The sequence below is a fragment of the Lichenostomus cassidix genome, chromosome 3 (assembly GCF_008360975.1).
Source record: "Lichenostomus cassidix isolate B80296 chromosome 3, HeHo_3.0, whole genome shotgun sequence".
NCBI lineage: Eukaryota > Metazoa > Chordata > Aves > Passeriformes > Meliphagidae > Lichenostomus > Lichenostomus cassidix.
Window position 1 is genome coordinate 53315058 of NC_139483.1, and position 14798 is coordinate 53329855.

Sequence of the window (14798 nt, forward strand, 5' to 3'; positions counted from 1 at the left end):
ATGTTACCTATTTCAACTGAGATAGGCTTGAATCCTGGGGTTAAAATTAATTTTTGTTCCCTTCTATCTACACACCTGATTACAGTGTGGTGCCAATGTCATGTGTGTTCAAATATCATGATACTGCCTGTGCAAAACACAGCCAAAAGCAGAAAAAGAAAGGAGATGGGTCAACAGAATACTCATGAGAGAGCTGAAAAATCCATGTGTGTAAAGTAAATCTTAACTAGTCCTGGAGAAGAGAAGGCTTTGGAGTTAGCTAATTGTGGCCTTCCAGCACCTGAAGGGAGTCTACAAGAAAGGTGGAGAGAGACTATTTACAAAGGCATGTAGTGATGAGACAAGGGGGCATGGCTTCAAACTGAAAAAGAATAGGTTTAGATTGGGTAATAGAAAGAAATTCTTCTCTGTGAGAATGGTGAGGCACTGGAACAGGTTGCCCAGAGAAGCTGTGGATGCCACATCCTTGGAAGTGTTTCAGGTCAGATTGGAAGGGGCTCTGAGCAACCTAACCTAGTGAAAGTTGTCCCTGCTCATGGCAGAGGGTTTGGAACTAGATGCTCTTCAAGAGCACTCCCAACCCAAACCGTTCTATGATTCTATTATAAACACTGATTCAAAGAATGAGAAAATTCAATAGCAATGTGTTTCAGAGTGCTGCCAGTTATAAATGAAACTATTCACAAAGTTTCACTAAGTTTTACATGAGCAAATCTTAGTATGAATTCTCACCATAGAAATCCACAACTAGGGTGAACAGAAATGATTTAATACTCACTTTCATGGCTGTATTCATTAAAAATGCAACTAATTATTTTGTTTGAATTATTATATGCAAACTGTTGGTTAAAGAGAATGACAAATATAAGGATTTTTCTCTAATTTTCTTGCTATTTCAAGCTTGGTTTTTCATTAGAAAATCCCTGGTTAGCTAAAAAGTTTCAAGAAGTTTAGTTCATGAACATCCTTTTCAAATGGAGGGTAGAGCCAATAGCAGAGGGTTTGGGCCCTCTGTCCCACAACACCAACGCTGAATAGCCAGGGGGCACAACTCTTAATAAGAGATGACATGCCTGCAGCATTCCTACAGGTTACTCAGTAACTACCTGTGAATAATGAAGGTATCCAGAGAGAATAAAGGTCACTTTGCAAATGCAATTAACAAAGGGAGGCTGAAATTTCTCATGAACATACTTGGGAGTGACAGCTTGGAGAAGGGAAGCTTGCAGCAAGCAACAAAATTTGTGTTAATTAGATAGTGCGCAGGCTTTGCAAATGAACTGAAATGAAACACAATGAGATGGTTAATGGTAGATGAGTGGGATGTTTAAACAAAGACTTGATGTAGGGGACTTTTGAAGTGCAGTCCTAAAACACACAAAACATTAAGGAATTTTTTTTAGATCTGTACAACAGCAGCTGATTATGTATAGATGAAAGTTAATGAATCAATATGCTTAGAAGTGCCTTCTTTTCTAGATATGGCTCTGTAACTTCCATTAGCATCCACAGACTCTTAAATACACAAACACATTAGTCATGCATCAGATCACACTGTACATTTTGTTAAGTATCCAAAGGCTGAAGTGACTCATACAATCAAAATTTCTTTTCCCATGTGAATCAGATGCAAAAAGAAGGATGGTGTCTTTCGAGTAGTATTTTTACCGCACCTAACTTCTTTAGGACCCTGCCTCCAGAGTAGGCAGGCCAATTACAAAATGGCATTAAAAAGACACATCAAAACATTAGACAGCACTTGTCAGTGAAAGAAATGAAGTCTTTCTCAGCATTGTCCAGCCCACATGTAGGCAATTTTCTCTACTAAAGATGAGTGCCTGATGTTACCAAATGGGGATGGCCTTGTTTTGCAATCACATCACAGAGCACTAATGAAATTATATCAAAGGCTAGAATTATAACTGTCCTCGTTCTTTTGAAAAGAGCCTGCTTTATCCAACATTTTTCCTTCAAAACCTCCCTTTGGTCTCCAGGTTGGGAATGAGTCATGTCACGACTCCAGAGGAATTAAGCAAATCAACGCATTCTATGGTGATTCATTGACAGTGGTTTTGCCATGCTCTGCATCTGCTTTAACTCCAAGCAGCAACAATTGTTGGAGGATTTGTGTTTGGCTTTTGGAATTCCTAATTCTCATTTATTTTTCTTTTTTTTTTTTTTTTAATTTATTGTTTTATTTTATTTTATTTTATCCCCTAAGCTTCTCAATCTGTTGAAAAATTTCCCCATCTGCACACCATGTAAGAGCTGCAGAGTCTGGCAGCCTTCAAGTGTGTCACTGTGTTTTCAAAAAAGGCAGCTCCGTGCATACGTCACATCCTTTGAGGAGTTTTGGTTTTCCTGTGTAAACATGGCCTGCTAATGACGCGTGCAACCCCTTCCTTTTGCTGGAAAGGTGGCTGCAGGCACCTTCTGGCAACACTTAGAGAAAGTTCATGTGGGGCTCGGTAAAGCACAGCCATGCTGGGGCCACCGGATGCAGACCAGCAGAGGGGCTGCAAAAATAGATGTGGGCTGGGTAAAGGAGATCCCTATCCTTACGGTGCTCCTGCATTGGAAGGCTGAGCTCTGGGGATCTCCAGGGGTTTTACCCACATGAAGAGAACTTGCTCTGTGGCTGCACTCAATCTTTCTGGGTCTGGGGGAGACAGCTGATGTATTTTCCCAGCTGAAAATCCATTGAACTTGCCTTCATGCCTATCTGCTTGCAGCCATCTCTCTCCTATGACATGCAACAAAAGCCACAGATCCAGCCTGTCAGGCACAGGGGCTGTGTTTTCACTGATGAAAGAGAAGGCTCTTTACACCAAGCTCAACACACGTGGGTACTGAAACCTATCTTGTCATACAAGAGCCTCGTGAAGCAACCAAAGGGCTCATACTGTGAGTGCTCCTTGGAGCTGACTCACAGACCCACTAATGAGGGCACTGAGAGAAGTTGTTTCTGGAGAGAGAGGAAGGCCAACTTAAATTCAAAATGCTTCAAATGTGGTGATTTGGTATAAAGATGGAGGTGCAGGAGCATGTCAGAAGACGGTACAAAAGGCTGGAAAGAGAAGGAGAAGTGTGTTGAAGAGGGTGCAGAGGAAGGGATACAAGATGGGGACAGGTCTTGGTTTTGCTAAGGCATGAAGGAGAACAGTGCCTTTCTCACTGCTTGGCTTGTCCTTGGCTGCCCAGTGTGGAAAGTGAGAGCTTACAGCAGCTGAGGAACATACTGTGAAGCAGACATATCCACTGATTAAATGGAAGAAAATACAAATTTGTCCAAGAGAATGAGTATTACTACCCTGGCTGCCACACCTGCTCCAACTAGGCATTTCTGCTAGTTTCTGTTTAGCCTAGGCTTAGCTGCTTTGGCTTCAGCAGCTTAATGTTTCTGTGTTTCAGGTTTAATGCCAAAGGTAGAGGTTTTCTGTCTGAAACATCCCATCTGACAGAGGAGGTCTCAGCATTTCCTTCCATTCTGGCTGAATTATAATAGATTTCCTCATCTGCTTTTCTGTGTCTTTTTTATCTCCTGTTACAATCATATTGGATGGTCTGCTATTTCAATCCATCTTTGGATTGAAACTTGCCTGAAAGCAGTTTCTAACCAGTGTGCCAGGGACCTACATTCCTCATCCTCTGCCTGACTGCAGCACTTTCTTTCACTGCTCACATCACAGCTTGCCCAGTTTGAATATTCACATTGAATTCTCCAAGCATGAAGGTCCCTGGACTGTGTGAAGATGAAATGAAGTTTCTCTTTTGGGTAAGTTACTTTTCCCTTTTCCATTGTGAAGAGCTTAGTAACTCCCCTCTCAGCTCTCCACCTCCCACTCTTCACACAGACAGCAATAAAAGTTCTCTCTACAGATCCATAGCCCCTGCTTCAGGAAACATCTTTGCTCATACTCAAATGCCCAATAAATGTTTGTGTGCTCTGCAACAGTTAAATATTGTGGCATCTCAGGGAGCTGATGGTAGATGAAAGATTAGGCTTCACATCCCTTCTCAGTCTTCCTTTACCAGATGCCTGAGTGGTAAAGGTAACTCAGCTCTTTACTGACCATTTCAAGAAACATTTCAGTTTCTTGACATATGGAGACCTGGCCAAAATAGGCTCTTCTGTCAAGCTGCATCCACACAGCATGAGGCTAAGTCAGTTCTGACCATGAAGCTCAAAGACAAGAGAAGCAGTAGCGGGGTGCTCATGCGCAGCCGAGCTTGGGCTAAGCCATCCCACAGGAAAGCACCTTTGTCACTCTGCTCACACCAGGAAGCTCCCAGGTGGGGTTTGTCTGCTAGGGCAGAGACAGAGCTTGAAGCCAGCTAAGTCAGGGCTCCCAGGTATTGCTGTGGAGAGCTGGGGGCTCCTTTACCTGCTTTTTGTCCAGGCTCTGCACTGAGCCATTCCTTCACGGGCTGGTTCAAGCAGCAAGGGCTGTGAACGCCCCAGTGCCCAGCCATAAAAGCTGATCACTTGCTTAGCTGCTAATCGCCAGGCTCTTTGGAGCGAAGGGCCATGAGCGGTGTTTGCTTTTCACCGGGCAGCCTGCGATGGGCTCAGCAGCGCTGGGATCCCGAGGAATGCAGGAAATAATGCAACAAAACTGCTAGTGGTGATGGCAGGAGAATGTGTCACTTCCCGTGGAAGTAATGACAGAATGGGCTGTAAAATATAGAGCCAAATTCAAACCGATATTTTTCTATTTCTTCTTTTTTTTTTCCTCTCCACTTGGCTGCATTGAAAGCTTGTTCAAGTAACAGGGGAAAGGAGTGATGGGATTGGAGCATAAAATCCACCAAACTGCCTCGGAAGCACAAAAGCTGTTGGAAAAACCTCTTTCACCCCTCGTCCCTCGCCTCCCCAGCCTGTATTTTCCCTTTTATTTGAACTCTTCGGAGCAGCTCGGAGCGGCACAGCGCAGGCCCATGACGGAGGCGAGGAACGAGCGGGAACAGCCACAGAACCCCGCCGCTGGCCGAGCGCGCCCTCCCGTGGCGGCCGCGGGAAGAGCAGCGCCTGCCGCCGGGATCGCTCCCGGGAAAGTAAGGGGAAAGCGGACAAATCGGAAGGCGCTTTGATTCCGAAAGGACCGAAAGGGTGAAAACATTTAACAGTGCCAGTGCACGGAGCAAAAAAAAAAAAAAAAAAGGAAAAGAAAACAAAGTGGTAGATTTACATCGCCTAGAAGGAAAATATATTTGGGCAAAAAGACTTTGCTTTGGAGTAAGAGATCTTTTGAGAGGCGTTTTTATTCAAGTCTCCCAATGAATGCAATCAGTTACTCTGTCTTGCCTAAACTTCGACTGAATATATGATTTCATTTAGATACTAATTGGCTCCCTTTAGCTTTATTCAGAGAGCCGGGAATGCGGCCAAAGATCCCTCCCGTCTGGAGTCCACAGTGGCAACAACCCAGCTCCCAGGCTCTGCTTCAGCCTCTTCACTTTTGGCAAATCCATCGGGACACACTGTCTGCTCCCGGCCTGGCAGGGATATCTGCTACCCACCACGGCCCATGGCTCTCAGCGGGAAGGGTAGCAAGAGCTGGAGCTCAGAAGGGAAGGGAATCTCCACCATCCTGCCCCTGACAGCAGTGGACATGAAGTGCCCTAGAAAGACCTTGTGGATACAAAGTGCCAAACGTGGCAGAGAACTGATTTTATACCCACCTAAGTGACAGTCCTCATCCATGAGAACACAGAGCTGCCATTGAAAAGCACACTGTAAGCATGTATGGCACTTAAAAAGATGTTCTGAAATAAATACTAAATGGTTCCTAACAACCAAGACTTTTTAAGAACAAGAATGAAGAGTTAGGCTGACTGAAATATGTGGTAGTAAAGGGAACAGCAAAGAATCTGTACTTTTCATATAGCATAATAATCTGAAAAGCTTAAAACTGAAGTTAAACTTTATTACAAGACCTTTTTCATCTGCATTTGGAAGTTATACAACCCACACTTTCCAGCTGCAGCAGGTCAGTAGCTGTCAGAATGCTTTGCTGTGCTGCTAGAGCTCTGACCTCAGAGGTTCCTCCTTGATTGACCCTGGAACATGGCAGCTGCTTGGCTAGGAATATGCATCAAAAGACCAGAGGTGGCCACATATTCACACTGGCTCTGCTGTGGCCAATTGCCCTGAAAGAACCTGCACAGCTTTTCCACAAAGCAGTGACCAACACTTCCAGGGCCAGCAACACTCATTACAGTTTTAATGAAGCAGAACTGGTCATTGACTTCAACTTCATAGCATTGCCATGACTCAGAGCATGAAGTTTTACCTTTCCTGTGCACAAACAGAGACACAGCAAGGGTGGGAGGAAGAACCTACAGGGCACCAAGCCAGGTAAACATATCATTGACTTTGAAGTTGCCTTTTCAAACTCGAATGGCAGCATTCATCATTGGAAGTGCTACTGCTGCTGAAGAGGCTTCATCTTCCAAATGGCCTCCACGTGTTCCTATTATTTTTCATTGTTCTTGAGTAAAGACCAGGAATCTTAGGGGTAAGAGAGCTTTTTTTTTTTTTTTTCTCAAAGCCTGGTGTGTTCCTGGAACTGCTGGAAACTTATTTAAAGTGACAACTGAATTTTATTTTCATTCTGGGATACAGAAAGATTAGAAATACAATTATTGCAGGAAAATTAATTGTGCTATTCTGTATCTCTGTGTTTGCTTCTTGTGTCTTTTGGGTTCAGTTGTTGATAGCCTTGCACATTTAGAACTAATTGATTCCCATTGACTTAACTAAGGAAAGAACCTGCTATGTGACTGTACACACTCACAGGACATGGATATCTTCATCATCCAGGACACTGTTTTCTCCCTTGAATGTCCATTTCTACACTGGCTCAGAGCAAGTTCATCACAATGAGTTGAGTGTTTCCATATGTGACAAACATCTGTGATTTTCTGCATAGCAGTTTGTGTCTCTGCTGTGCATTGATATATATTTATCATCCTGAACCAAGCCTTTGTCCCACTGCAGTTTGTGCAAGCTTTGCCATGAACTTCAAGAGGCAATTGAACTACAGGAATTTAGTGTGTAATTCTTAGCACAAATATATCCTACAAATCAGTTCAGGCACATACTCTGTACCATTACTGGAAGAGTTAGAGAAGTGATTACACACAAGAAGAGCCCAGGGCCTGGAATGTAATTCATTACAGAACTAATTTGCTATGTACAGGTTCTCCTATTGATTGTCTCTGCTATGGCACATGATGCTTTCCAAGACTGCTTTGATTTATCACCTAATATATGTTGTTTAGTGCTTCTGGAGCTCCTGAATGTATGCCTATGAATAAAGAGGAAAAAAACAATCACCATCTCTCGGCTGGAAATTCTTTAAAACAAACACAGAACACTGACAGGACAGAAAATGGAGCCTCTTCACTGACTGTATTTTATAAACTGTGACATTTGGGAAATCCAGTGTTCTGGCCTGGAGATGGGATGAACTACCCTTAACAGTGAATCACTGCTCTGGTATTCCCTGCAGAAGTTGACTGTAAAACTGCCTGAGAAGTGGAGCTGGAATAGGAGTGAATACCCTTCTCTTTGAACGTTACATTAACAGCTAAGTAAATGTCATGCTTTTCTTATTGTAATAGCACTTGAAATCAGTTACATGAAGTTAAGCTGCATGACTGAGTGAAGAGATGATGACAATTTCAAAGCTATGCTAGTAAGCCTTTCTCTTACTGTGTCACTGTGGTAAACACAGGGAGGCTATGGGAATGCCCATGGAAAAAGAACTGGTTGATGTACACAACAGGCACTTCAAAAAATAACTAAAAAAAACCCAACAACAACAAAAGAGATTCCTTTGAGTGCCTTCCAGATTGAGATGACAATAATTGTTCAAACTCTGCGGGGATGGTTTTACTTACACTAGAGGCGGTTCCTGCTTCCCCTGCTGTGGGAAGGAGTGATTTCAGGAAACAAACATGACAGGTCCCATCTCTGCCAGCTTGTGGCTTGACTTCTCCAGGTCTGCTAGTGCTTCAGTTCTCACCCAAGCTAAAGAAAGCCAAGGCATTTGCATCTCACATCAGCCATGGAGAACAGGCACGATTTTGGGCAGGGCTTTTGACAGAGAAAGTTCAGAACTGCACCTTTAAGTTGCTGAATACACCCACTGCTGGGGGGTGGGAGGGAGTGTGTGACATCAGAGAGTGTCTCCCAGCTGGAAAGCACACAGGTCTCTGCCTCAGCTTACCTGGACTCACTTCTACATGCTGACATCTATTTTACAGCTCTTTTGTTGATGAACAATAAAAACAAAACAAAAATTAACCAAACAGCTGAACCTGGGCCTTGTGAAGGCTTTTGATAAGAAATCCACCTGACAAAATCTGCTATGCAAGGCTGTGGGGAAAGAATTCCTGAAACCATCCAAATCTGTATTGCACAGGACACTTCAGTGTCACAGAAAAAGCAAGACTAACAAATGTATTTTAGAGCACTTCTAGGGTAGGAATATGATCTAGATATCACATATAATTATGGCCATTTTTCAAAACAAAACTTCTTGTACACAAACAAGTAAACACTCCTGGTTTTAGCTAGCTTCCAGAATTTTACTGGAGGAGATAGGTTTCAACATTTTCAAATATCTAGTTGCTTATTTTCCAGTTTGAAATGGATTTAATGGGAAGCTTTGGGCCTAAGTAAGAGTAAGGATTTTTTTTGTTTTTGTTCAGTCTGAACTTACACAGTTGGAATTTTAAAGAAAACGTCATTATTTGTCTAACTTTTACAAGGTACAACTGAAACTGCTATTTTTCTGATACCTGCTGATGTTTAGAAACCTGTGCTGCCAGCTCCCCATGGAGACAGAGCATGAACTCTCTAGTTTGAAGGCAGAGTGAATATTGGTGTAAAATGAGGGTGGCGGCTGTGAAAGGAGTCCGAGATTGGATAACAGAGAGCTCAAGGACATTCTGATCACCAGCTTTGAGGTCCTTCTGATCCTCCACAGTGCACATGTCAGCAACAGTTCCCACATCAAGCACATCCCTTCTGCCTGCATCAGGACATCACCACCCTTTGAGTGGTCACAAAGCTTGACTTAAGTATTCCCACTGATAGTGAATCCACCACACACCTTGGGAATTCATTACAATATTAATTATTGCTTTTAAAATGCAGAAGATTGCCAATACAGACAGCTTCAGCCCAGGTCCCTTTCAGTGCCTGCTATTGCTGTGATGGCTGTGCTGTCTCCAGGGGTAACGATGAGCTAGGAAAAGCTTTCTCTGTCCTGCCAAAGCTCACCTGCCATGAAATGTGCCTTGTGGGGCCATGGGAGGACAGTGCCTTCTGCCTCACAGCAGCTCTGGCAGCAGGTCCCTGCAGGCAGGTCAGGCAGGGCACAGCTCCCACAGCCCTCTGCAGCCACTGCCTCCTGCTACTTCATTCAGGAATATTTCATTGAACTGTTTGACCTGTTTCCCTTTGAGTTGGAAGGTGGCAACTTTTTTCACACTGGTTTTTCTTTTGAATTGATCAAACATTCTTCTTTTTATTTCTAGTGGTAGTAACACAAAGGTAGAAAATATTTTAAAGCTCTGTGCTGGCAATAGGAAGCCTTGGTGAAAAGTGGAACTTCCAGCTCTTACATGGAGTTTAAGAAAACAGTGATAAGATCTGGCCCTTCACTGCGATTCCTGGAGGGCAGTTAAGGTTATCATATAGAGTAATAAAACATAATTGTTTCTTGCAAGATGCAGAGGGGATAAGTATAGAACTCTCAGAGCAGCTGAGGTGAAGTGAAGCTGCTGACAGAGGAGCTCTTTTCGTACAGAAGACAAACACAACAGGGACTGAGAAAAATCATATGATAACGTCTTAAAATGTTGGCTTCCTTACATGATCATTAGTTTTGTTTATTGTTGATTGCAGTGAAGCAACTTCTTGTGAAATATCAGTGAAGTTACTTAGCTCTCTTGTGACTTGGTTTATCTGCTTACACATTAGAATAAATGTTCTGCTGCCTGCAATCTCCTGTGAGACTCCCTTAGTTAATATTTGACAAGATTTTACAGAATCATAGAATGGCCTGCATTGGAAGGGATCTTAAGGATTATCTAGCTCCAATCTCCTGTCATGGGCAGGGACACTTTTCACCAGACCAGGTTGCTCAGACCTCCATCCAACCTGGCCTTGAACTCCTCCGGGGATGGGACATCTACAACCTCTCTGGGAAACCTGTTCCTGTGCCTCACCTGCCTCACAGTAAATAATTTTGTCCTAATATCCAAACTAAACCTACATTTCTAGCTGAAGCTTGCAACAGAGAATTTAAAAAGTAAAATAGATAATTGCTTATGAAATATGGTCATAGTTTCTCAAAAACTCATGCTTTTTTGAGTAATAGCTAACAAATAAATGACCATTTGATAACTACTGGTGGGATTTCCCATGTATGTGTAGGATAAACCAACAGCAACATGTGCACACACACATAGTTCAAACCCAAGGGAATGTAACTGTAAGCAATGCAAAGCAAATTGATGTTTGTAAAAGCCTGTGCTATCACAGCAATACAGACTGGCAGCAGGAACAGAACTGCAGTCACAGGTAAGATCTGGCATGCTCAGCTGCACCAAAGAAATACTCATACTTTGTCATTGAAATCCCAGCTGTGACCTGGAGAGTCAACTGTTTCTTAGATGTCTAGTGCCCAAACAATGCTGGACAAAAGATCTGTCTCTAAACCTACAATTTATTTTAGGTCTGGGCCCTGAACAGATGTTCTTATTCTTGGAATGGATTATTGTCTGCTAAGGAAATTACTCAAGACTATCTTATTTGAATGTGAAGTACGTATTCACACATTACATTCAGCAGTAAAACCAACACTCTTGCCTGCTAAGCTGCACAGTCCACATTTAGTATTTGTTCTAATTGTACAAATGCTGAAGGGCTCCAAGTCATCAAAGTCAGCTAATACTGTTTGTAAAGCCAGCACTGCACCCATTCAGATGTTTAAAGTTTCCAGAAAATAATGACTTTTGAAACTTTCCTTTGAAGCTGACTGAAGAGACGGGTGCACTGCAGGTCTCTCCATATTCATGTCCCTTCACAAAGAAGGGCTTGTCCAGATGCCAAGGGAAAGCATGGAGAGGCACCTCAAAGGGGGATTCATCTAAAGAACAAAAAGCTTCAACCTTTGCCCCTACTGGAGTGCCAAGAGGTTTGCCCGTTTTGTTGTGTTTTGTTTTTTAATCACTCCTTCAACAGATGGACAACAGTCACACATCTCATCAGAAAAGTTCCCCCAACAGGACAGTCAAACTTCAGCAGCTTCTGGTACAGACAAAAAGCCATTTCTCCAAAATAAGGCCCTGCTCTCGGGGCAATTAATTCTTGTCATTCATATTCAAATGGTGCCATGGTCAAGCTCAAGCATGTACAGTTCTGCTGGGTCCAGCTGTCCTCATACTGAGCATAAACCTCATTAATAGCTAAGGGTCTGCAAGCACAGCAGGCTTGTGCTGCCCTGGTACTGTTACAGCCCACAGCTTTCACTTCTGTTTTTCTGAAAAAGTTTTGCTATTCAGAGTAATTTGAATGGCAAGAATGTATTCTCTTTGTGGCATTGTATTTTTCTGGTACATCAAATACTGCCACTTCTCAGGTAGTTTTAAAGATGCCATTAGTATTATTTTCTAAGGATTTAGTTAACTTCCAGTGCTTCATTTTCCTTGTGATGTTACTGAATCATGGAACACCTCTTACCCATAGGGAAGCAGTGTGCTGGAACAGAAAGTTTAGATCATAAAATTAGTTCATTATCAGAGGCACCTGAGGACATGGGTCCTCTATCAGTGTAAGCCAACCTAAAACAAAACTGCTGATAAAAAGTGTTCTTTCCCACCCTCTCCCTGGTGTCAGAGAGGCACATGAGCTAAACTCTTACACAAGGATGTTTTCAGTTAGACCAGAAAGTCTCTTAGATGTGTAGCTCTTTGAGGGAGGTTGTGGGAAAGTGTGAGCAGGGCAGAAGGCGAGCAGGAGCACAGCCTTAGATTAGCTGAAATTGATCAGGGAACTGCATGGGGATGCTGCTGTCTGCCCCTATTTGTGTTCAAATGCACTGGTGTGGATGTTACAGCAGTGAGCACTCTGCTGTCCATATGTGACTATGCCAGATGCAGGATAATAGTGAAGCCCAACAAAAAGGTTTCAAAGGTCAGAGATGTTCTGTTGATATGAATTCAGATGTTTTTTATGAGCTAACCATAGTGGGACAAACCCCTGCTATGGTGCAGCATGGCTAAGATAGCCTTGTCAGGACCACATTCATTTTTGAAATGCAATGTGCAGTTTTTGCTCACACAAACTTAAATGCTACATGAAGAATATTTTTATAGTTTAAAATATTGTCTTTGGAGAAGGAAATAAGAAGGAGGAAGTAAAACGAATCTGACTGGCTTTTGAACTCTGATGTACAGAACAGCTGTGTGTTCAGCACAATAAATCACAGACAGCAAATCAAAGCCAGCTTAGACTGAACTTTTCTGCAGCTTTTTCCTCCAATACCCTTCAGGATTACTAATTAATAGAGACCAGATGCCAAATATTTGAGCATGGCCTTAAATCTGGGATGCAAAGAGCCTGATCTCTTTTTTGTCCTGGGGGTTCATGTGCAAATCAAATTTAAGCATCTTTCTTGACTTGCTAACATTTTGTATCTGCCCTCTAATCTGTTGTAAATAATAATACAAAGAACAAGGTTCTACAATACAAATACCTTCCTCTCTAACATTTTTTGCCAAATCTTCTAACCAGTGATCAGCAAATGAGCAGGACTCCAATTAAAGACTTGCAGATACAACATAAAAATAGAGAAAATGATGAGAAAAAAAATTTTGAATTTAGATCTTTATTATACAGGCCCAAAGCTGTGGTCACCATGCAATTACACTGTAATGGGAATGATTTTGCTGAAAGGATCTCACTAAACAAAGAGACCACAGACTACAGCATTCCAAATAATTGACACTTTAATTTTTGAAAGAGCAAAAATAAATAAAGGAATGGCAAGTATGTCCTTTTCACATATGGTGGGGCATATACATATTCCTTCTTTTCTATAGCTATTCAAGGGACAAAAATAGCAAATACTGCCCAAAAACACAGACCTTTCATGTGATGGCTCAGCTAACTTTTAGCTGTTTCTCTCTCCTTGGATATTAGATCAAACACACATTTAGATAGGTGCATATGCCAAGAAAAGAAATGCAGTGTGGGGGTTTTTGTATTTAATTTCTACTTCCTGCCTTTTCCTTCTCCTTTTAGGACTCTAACAGGAAGTAATTGGAGACATTTAGTCAAATAAAAGCCCTAGAAGTTTTTCCTTCTAGTTTTTAATTACACTCTCATAATTTAAGGATTCATCACAAATTTTAAAAGGCTGAGGTGTCTTAAAAGGAATTCATCATCTCTGGAATACAGATAGCCACAGTGAAGAGCTGCACATAGACTGCACACATAGTGTTATGTAAAAGTGGTTATCTTTAAAAAAACAAAACTTTTTAAAAATCTGTAGATCAAAACAAAGCATGTCTTATTCCCTACAGGATTTTCTTGCAATCTGTTCTTCAATTATTTGCACTAGGAGATACTACAAATTGTATTAGTTACAATATACAGTCCACTGCCATCTTCTGGTCCAGCAGAAGAACCTGTCTCTTCAACGGATGCAAAACTGTTCATCTGAGCAGATCATCCTCAACAGCACAAATATGGTCTAGAAACTCACAGAGTTTATTGTTTTAATTTATAAAATTAAACCTGCCCCAGACAGGTAATACTGGTGTGTAATATTGCCATCCCTGGGTTCTGTCAAAAACGGGGTACTGAGGTGCTCAGAGCCGTCTCAGAGCGCAGCGCTGGGATCCTTCTGGCACTCCAGACCCAAGGTCGATGTGATGGGATGTGATGTGTGCTAGAACATGGGCGCACTTCTCACTTAGCTCTGCAGAGCCCGGGACATGGTAAGCTGCCACAACTTCCTTCATCTTGCCTGTTGACAAAAGGAACAATAACTAGTCATCACTGGTTGCTGGAGTGTAATTCCAATTTTTAAAAAGCCCTATAAATTAGACTTTTTTTTTTAAGCCATGCAATAGCAAATGTTTCATTAAGAAAATATTTGGGATAAATTTTACACTCTCTCTGTTAGCCACATGATGCTTATGAGGAACAAAGGCCTTATACTGTATGGTTCCTGAAACATTATCCAGGATTAAACAAACCATTATTCAAAAAAATAAGTGTCCAGTAGGTTAGTACTTAAAAAAATTCATTAAAATATTATCCCCATGAAAAGTAATTTTGTATAGTAGATTTTCTGGCTTAAAGTGCTGTATTGTCTCTCACACACACTGTACACAAGATAGAGAGTAAACAACCTAGAGGATTAACAAACAATGAGCAAGAATCCAACAGGTTAATATGTGGCTTATATGAGTTTGGTGTAGAACTATAATATATATTGGTCATGTCCATTATGTATTGATAACAACTATAAAACCTTCATAAATGACTCATTGAATCAGTGCTTCACAGAACCAAGGGTCAAAACAGACTTCTACATTATCTATTCTGATTTTCTGCCAATTATTATTTTTCCATATAGTCCTCTGTGAAGTCTAGAGAATACCAAATGTTTAGTATCACAGACTAACATAGGAAAGACCAAGAATAGCCCTCGAAATACATATTTGCTGCAAAATATGTAGAAGGAGAGGCAGAGATGCCTATGGAAGGTGAT

The 14798-nt window shown here is 41.8% G+C and overlaps 1 protein-coding gene across 2 annotated transcripts in view; it reads right to left on the reverse strand.

The window, feature by feature from the left end:
* SCAF8 (SR-related CTD associated factor 8) overlaps window positions 1-14798 on the reverse strand; it is a 153118-nt gene that overhangs the window by 49642 nt on the left and 88678 nt on the right. The window contains exon 21 of one of the 2 annotated variants that reach the window (XM_085055798.1): window positions 13009-14048. The exons of the other annotated variant lie outside the window; for it this stretch is intronic. The gene's annotated coding sequence lies outside the window, so the exon portion shown is untranslated. Of the gene's footprint in view, window positions 1-13008; window positions 14049-14798 lie in introns of those variants that run through there. 2 annotated transcript variants of the gene reach the window in all.